The sequence below is a fragment of the Fistularia commersonii genome, chromosome 4, assembly GCF_037954325.1.
Source record: "Fistularia commersonii isolate RoL2024-O1a breed Wild chromosome 4, RoL_Fcom_v1.0, whole genome shotgun sequence".
Taxonomy (NCBI): domain Eukaryota; kingdom Metazoa; phylum Chordata; class Actinopteri; order Syngnathiformes; family Fistulariidae; genus Fistularia; species Fistularia commersonii.
In genome coordinates this window covers 10,458,724-10,466,819 of record NC_141287.1, presented here as the reverse complement: position 1 = coordinate 10,466,819, position 8,096 = coordinate 10,458,724, and positions in this window count along the sequence as shown.

Sequence of the window (8,096 nt, the reverse complement as noted above, 5' to 3'; positions counted from 1 at the left end):
CACACATTTACAACGCAAGCAGGCGCCGTATCATTACAGTCATGTGACATTGGGCTATCATAACAACACCTTATAAAGAGATAGACTGGACACAACACTCAGGACACACACTTCATGTTCAAATGTGATTTGAAATGTGTTTCAAATGTGTTTCATCTTCACAATATGCATTTTATTTTGCAAATAAATTGGTAATATTGTTAATTAAGGTTTATTCATAATCATAAGATGAAATCTCCATTTGTCACATCCAATTATATTTACAGCACAACATCAGCAATATGTGTTGTTTGCTTTCAACCCATTATGAACAAATCGTCAGCAGTTGGCAGCCACTAAGAAACAGCAGTGGGGGAGGAGTGAGGGTTTCAGAGTCTTGCTCAACAGCACTTGGACGGGCCAGTGGAAGCCCGGGAACATCCGGGTCCAGAACAACCTGTCTTACCACCTGAGCCGTGGTGCCTTGGAAGAAATATGGAAATCATAAAAGGAAAAAAAAATGTATTCAGGAAGATAGAGGTCATATAATAATAATTTATCCTTTATCAATTACTTGTGGGGAAATTCATTCTCTGCAATTAACCCATCATGGATGAACTATGACCAGTAGGCTGCGATCCATCAGCCCCAGGGGTAAGACGATTGCTCTACCTCCTGCGCCACGCCGTCCCCAAGGAAGCAAAAGGTAAAAAAAAAAATCAGGATGTGATGTCTGCAGAGATTCTCAGTAATCCAGGTCATGGTTAATTCTTGTTGAAAACTCTTGCCGTGGCAAATGGACTTGGATTTCTTCACTTGATGATGTTTCCCCCCTCGTCCGAAAGGCTTTTTCAGTTCTTTAGTTTTTCTAAAGATTCCCCCTTTCATCCAAGAGTCTTCTTCATTTCTGAAGAAGACTCTTGGATGAGGGGGGAATCATTTTCATGTGAAGAAATTAAAGTCCAGTGGCCACAACAAGAGGTTTTCAACAAGAATTCCGGAAGTGATGAAACATCTTGTCGATCGGATCACCTTAGTTGGGGATGGGCTTGGGTTCAATAGTCTGATGTGGGAATTGCAGAAACAAAGGGAAACAAAAGATCTCTGTCACCCCTTTCAAACCAGCTCTCTTGCCAAAAAGCTGCCACCTTCGCCATCTTTAGATGCACAGTACTTGAACTTCTGTCGGTTAAGCCTTTGCCCATCATAATAACCAGTGGATCAGCATTTCGTTCTTGCGCAGAGCGGTTATTTACTCCGTCATCTGTAGCTCATTCTCATCCCATCAACCCCCTGCCGCCAGGTCAGCCACTAAAGACAGCCATGTCAGTTAATTCCCCATGCTGACTTTGGGTTCACCCTCAGGTGTTGAGCCTACCGATGGGCTGCATCACAGCTTCGTAATGGAACTGCTCTGGTCACAGCTGGAAAACTCTGCTAGGAGTCGCACAGATAGTACGGCGCGTCGCTAAAACTGGTCTCTCCTCCAACCAGGACATTTATCACAGCCGGTGCCTGCAGAAGGCGCATAGATTTGCGAAGGAGCACATCCATCCACTGGACAGATTTTTCTGCTTGCTACCATCTGGCAGACGGCATGGGGGAATGACTGCAAACTGAAAGACAGCTTTTACCATCAGGCTGTCATGTTCCTAAACTCAATATAAACAGTTTTTAGACACTGAACTACCCCCATATTGTTGTTCATGCAAACAATTCATACACGCAATTTAAAAAAATATTTACATTCTTCTTTTTAACTATGGGTCTTGTACATATACTGCATACAGACAAACTCATTTGAACCATTTGAATGTATATATGTTTTGTTATTGGTTGTTACTTTTGCTTATATTGTGCATTTATTTGCATTTTTATTGCTGATCAACATATGTGACACCTCCTACTATCCACATGACCTGGTTAAATCCATTCACGACTGATACAGTATCACGTGTCCTCATTCGTTCCATTGATACATGGGGAACATAATTATTCAACAATGAGCTCATGTGAAAATTTGAAGGTGCATTTTCTTAAAAACACTTGTTGATTGTAAAGTGTAAGTACCTGTATGTAATATACAGGACTGTCTCAGAAAATTAGAATATTGTGATAAAGTTCTTTATTATTCATGTGAAAATTTGAAGGTGCATTTTCTTAAAAACACTTGTTGATTGTAAAGTGTATGTACCTGTATGTAATATACAGGACTGGCTCAGAAAATCAGAATATTGTGATAAAGTTCTGTAATGCAACTCTGTAATGCAATTACAAAAACAAAAATGTCATATATTTTGGATTCATTACAAAACTGAAATATTGCAAGCCTTTCATTATTTTAATATTGCTGATTATGGCTTACATCTTGAGAAAACTCAAAAATCCTATCTTAAAATATTAGAATATCATGAAAAAGTCATTTTTGTTTTTTTTAATAACAGAAGATGAAGAACTCTATCACAATATTCTAATTTTCAGACAGTCCTGTAGAAAATACTTTATTATCAGTTCAATTTCTTGATACTCTTATTGCCTTTAAGTAATTCATGGGATGTAATCCACTTTTGCAATTTGAGGATTCCATTTAAAATATTTACCTTTTTTTCCCTTCATGACAACATTCAGTTAAAAACACTAGCAGAAATAATATTTGACTTAAGTTAACTTAATAGGAATATTCTAACCATGGTTGTTTTTTTTTTAATCATTCATTTAGCAATTTATCTATTAATATGTTTAGTCATATATTTGCTTTTTCATTTTTGTGAATGCATTGGTAAGACATCTGTCATATATATATATGATTAATCCATTATCCTTTCCTTTTTCAGACGTATTAGCAAGTGATAAATGTAATATAGTAAATCATCGTGTCTCCGAAAATTAATTGTCTAATTTTCACACTGCTATCAGATGACAGAAACCTGCCGGTGCTATGTTACGGCTGGTTTGGATGAGAGATTAGGCCACAGCTGTCCAAGTGAACCTTTTCATGCCTTCAAATTCTTGTTTCTCGCAGAAAGGGATAACCTTTCCATCCCATGGGGGCCAAGACAGAATAACTGTGACCATCTGACACCAGATCACCCCTATGGAATTTGGGGAATGGTGCTGTCCGTCCAACTTGCCCACCCTGTTGAGGAAGTGTCATCCCTGAATTGTGTTTATTTGTTGGCGCCCTGTCTTGAAAACCTTTCCATCACCTGCAAGTTAAATCTGTCAATATAACCCGTAGACCTTTGTAATTGTGACAGCTGTTGTTCATTTGTTGAATTTCCAACACCACACAAACATATTCATATTCACTTCCCGTAGCCCTTTATTTTTTTGTTTATGGCATTTTTCTACGGCCCTCTTCTACAGCACACCTCAGGACTAGCATATCGATTCTTACAGCTTACATACATGCACATAAACACTTATCCCGGCCTGGATTTGGTGACATGTCAGTGGTGGCTATCTTAGGCACTAAAAAGGCTCCAATGATTAAAAACCTCTCAGCCGTCCTGGGAAGCCGTCTTCTGTTTCACACCAGTGAAAATTTATGGGTTCAACACTCAGCATCTCTGCCTTTCCGCAAAGATGCATTCAGTGAAAGTCCTGTCAAAAATCAGGTCTGGAGTGACAGTAAGGGATGCAAAGAAACAATAAACTTAAGTATATGGATGACAATCGGACAGATACTACTAATCTGAAAGCTGCTGGAGGGATTACAGTGATAAAAGTTAATTACATACATGAGTAACATGAAATGGCAAAATTAATTAGAACAAAGATTAAAAACATTATTTCCCCCATTGAAAACAAAGAAGCACAATAATACACAAATGTAAAAGGAATCAGTTCAGCTGCGCCTCTAAGAAATGCCGGCCTTCTTGATTTCTTTTTTACAAATGTATATTTTAAATGTTGTAACAGATAAGAGATTCACGGGCACAAGATAAAACCCACAGCCTTCTTCGTAGGATGTTCAATGAGTTACTTCTGTAACAGCTTTGTCAGCAATAAATTGCCAGAATATATTAATGCAGTAACATCAATTTATATTTCTAATTGTGACGCTTTGTTATTCTACAAACAGGTCAATCCGGGTGCAATCTTGCTGCGGTCCATTCTCAAACATCAAGAAACTGTTTATGTAGATGTTTATTTTAGAGGTATGATGTGAAGTAATTGTGAGTTAATACGTGGTGATGAGATCAATATTTGTATGAGAGCTTGAATGGAATTTGGACGGTCAAAGGGTCTCAGGGTCTAATTTACAGTTCATGGAAACCAAGTTGCTCAAGCAAATGACTGAAGCCAAGCCAGGAAATTTGAATGACCTAACTTGTACCAAGAGTGGATGACCTGAAAAAAGATCTTCACACGCAACACTTGAGTAGTTTATTAGTCGGATCCAAACCTCCGCGTAGTACGTTATAACTACTAGGTTTGCGAGTCATAATAGATCACATTTAGACTAAATATCCTGGCTGACGATGGGTCACTTCCTTTCTTGACAACACAATGTGGAAAATCTGACATTATCAATGTACGGACCATTGAACTTAAACTGCACAGTTTGGACATAGGGAGTGCGGAAGGCATGCAGAGTTCAAGGGACAAGCAAGCGTAACAAAGACAGTCATCATGGCTGTAAATTGTACAGCAGATGCAGAAAGCTGTCTACATAGCTACCTGTCTGGGTCAAGTGTCATATGGGAATGAAAACTCTCAAGATTACCATTTCTTAAAAGGTCACAAGTGAGAACTACCCTTCCACACATGACCCGCTGTCTTTACATGACTTACCGCCTCTCGTGAGGAGTCGACAACCCTCTCTCACTTTTTGCCTCTTCTTTTCTCTTTCCTTCCCCGCCTCTCTCTCCTGCTGCTCTTGAGCAACCAGTAGATGTATCATTTTCCCGTATCTCTGTCGCGCTGAACAAGATACTCAGCTTAAAATATGCCATAAGTGTGCAATGAGAGGAAGTGAAATCATTGGTGGCGTCACACACACTTTATTTTTACAATCGGACACACAACACTTTCATTCGATAGGGGTGGTTAATCTTCCAGGGTGTAAATTTATATTCCATTCAAGCAAGCAAGGAGGCAGTTTCAGCACAACGCCCCCCATTGGGCAATGACATTCTGCCCGGGAGCCCCCTACCACCACGAGAATCAACGGATAGCGCTCCTTATCCCTCTCAACACTCCGTGTTGCCAGAATCAGGAGTAGCCTAATCTCTGACCCTCTCATTTCCAAGGCCTTGATTTATCTAAGGCTAAACATAACCCTCAACTCAGCAGGTATATTGGAGGCTCCTCTTGCCTTTCCAGCTATGGTGAAGGTTGAAATACAGAGGGCTTGAATCAGTGTAGACCTTTCCTGGATTTCAACAGTTCTGTATTGAATTTATACAACTTTGTAAATTTACTTCTGTTTTTTTTGGGAAAATGATAGAAGATTTGCTGCCAAGGTGATGTCATCGTGCTATGGAAGTCGCTGTGAGCATGGGGAGAGATTAATAAGCAAACCGGCAGCAGCCTAGCCAGATAAAATGTTACTTGAGAGAAGGTATAAACCCCGCCGTACTTTGGGTGTTAGAACATGAATACAGAAATGAGATCGGCAGGGCGGGAGTCGGACACTGTGAACACATGTTGACAGATAAAGTTAGATCGAATAACCCTAAAAGAGGTCATTCAAAGAAGGGAGTGAAGTAACAGAAGTCTTGTGCCATCCAAGGATAGTTGGTAAATAACGCTTATCTTATTATCTTGCAAACAGTATCATAACTCTTCATGTGAATGGACACTGATCCAACTGTCACCTGAATTTTTAATTGGCTGGTTTTAGCAAAGCCTATAATAAAAAGAATGACTCAAAAAACACACATACATCATGTAATTTAATAATGTATCTGGACAGAATGTAACAGTGACTTACGTCATATGAAATACAAGCATTGATTGTCATCCCCTTTTCAACGTGTGTGACAATTGTCCTTCATATTTCTTGTTAGTTAACACGATACTCAAATGTAATGGATTTGTCAAGAATAGCAACTCATTCTCAGAGGTTATGCAAAGCACCAGCACTAAATGACTCCATTCATTAGTCAGTATTTTGGATAAAGTTTTAACGGGCAAATACATTAATGTCTAATTTAGCAGGTACCAGCCATCCAATTGGTATAATTTTCTGATCATTTATTTGAAGGTAAAATTCATAAGGTCATAATAACTCATTGCCAGCATCATAAAATGATCACTCTAATTTGTGACGTTGAATGACTGCTCTTTAAGGCATTCTAGTGGCTAATGCACAAAATATGTTTGAATAAGGTTTTCTTCTGCATTTTTCTTGATGTACGTCGATGCGTCAATCCTAAAAGCTTTGAAAAAAATCTGCACACCAAGAGTGCTCCTAAATTAAAGATTATTTATATTACATAGTGTAAAGAAAATGTATTAGAGCACGATGTTTCAAGCAAAAATCTGCTCTTCTTCAGATGCTTACCAAAATATGTTTAACAAACATTTTATTGCGGCGCCATTATAAAGGAAATGATCATGAGATTCCCCCCTTTATATTTTTAAATCCAACTATTTCACAGGTTTGATGAGCATGTTCTCCACATTATAAGACTCAAGCATATCAATCTAATCTAAAAATATCAAGGAATATCTTTATTGTGTCAGAGCACATTTACTGAAAAGCTGATGAAGCCTGTAATATATGAAATGTTCCACTGTATTTTGTTCTGTCCATCAGAATTTGGATGGTCAGCAAAAGGTCAGATTTAAAAAGCAAATCAGATGTTCTGGCTGCCTGCTCCCAATTTCAACCCTCAGGAAGGCTGCAGAGATAAAAGAGACCCACCTGCTTTTCTTGGCAGTAGCTTGGCTGAACCTGGCCTGAGGGTAAAACCTGAACCTCAGTTTGATACTGTCAAAGAGGAGAGGGCTGATTGGAGATGAGAAAGCAGTTATTACGAAAAGAAAATAAAAGAGAGGGCACCACAGATAGTGAGTGGATAGAGGGAGGTCTATGTAATAGTTTTATTGAGTTAATCAAGAGTCAGGCATTAGTTATGGCCAGAGGGGACTGAGCACTGATGCCATGATCTGCTTTTTGTGGCCTGTGATCCCAGACTGTAGGAACGCCAGCTCTAAGCCATGGAAGAATAGACGACTTCAATTGAGTTATTGGACTTTGGAGCTAGAGGTGGAGAGTCTTTTAACTTAATTAAACACTAATATGAAGCAGTCAGTCCCTTTCTTTTTCCACAAGCTTTCGTGTATGTGTGTGTGTGGCAAGAGGAAAAACCTTTGATAGAGAACTTTGTGAGATTAGAAGCCTTTAGCCGTTCCAGTACAGTGCAACTGTGATTACCTAACAGTAGTGTGTTTTTATGGCGCTATGTGAAATTATTTGGATGTTTTCTTAGCACTTCTTTCATCAAGATTTTGCCGTCGGTGTGTTCTTATGTTCAGGTGCAGCCAAGTTCTCCACCACCGTGTTCATTTGACCAGAGTGTGTACAATTTAGATATTTTTCAGATGTGTTACATGCTTTGGTGATAGATTATATCTCTGTGTGTTATAAACTTCTTTTCATCTTTTATAATCCTGTCCCTCAGTTCAACTGAATTTATATTTTGTACGGAATTTATAAGATGTAATCGGATCTTTCTGGCATCAGGCTCCAGGCCTGGATGGCAATAATAATTTACAAACTTTGATATATAAAGGCAGTCACATGTTTGAACCACCTTCAGCATCTTTGGAATGCTTTCACTACACGGATATCAGTCACAACACTCTAACAAGACAATCAGTCAATCCTTGGTTTCCTCCTGGCTGCCATGTATCAATTTAATGCGCATAATGTACATCTGCATTTGACTGCAAAGCTGCTCCATTTATTCACAAGCCTAAGGTTCCTCACTGTCTGCAGCCACATCAGCAACAGGACTCTCAAGTTCATACCTTTGCCCAGATACATCATGAGAGTCCTTCAGTGTTTTCTTACCTTTGGCCCGAGAGTCTGATGCCCAAAGGCTGCCCTGCAGGGGGAGTCTGTTTACATCTGTTTTGATTTTGATGTTGGTCGATTGATAGCT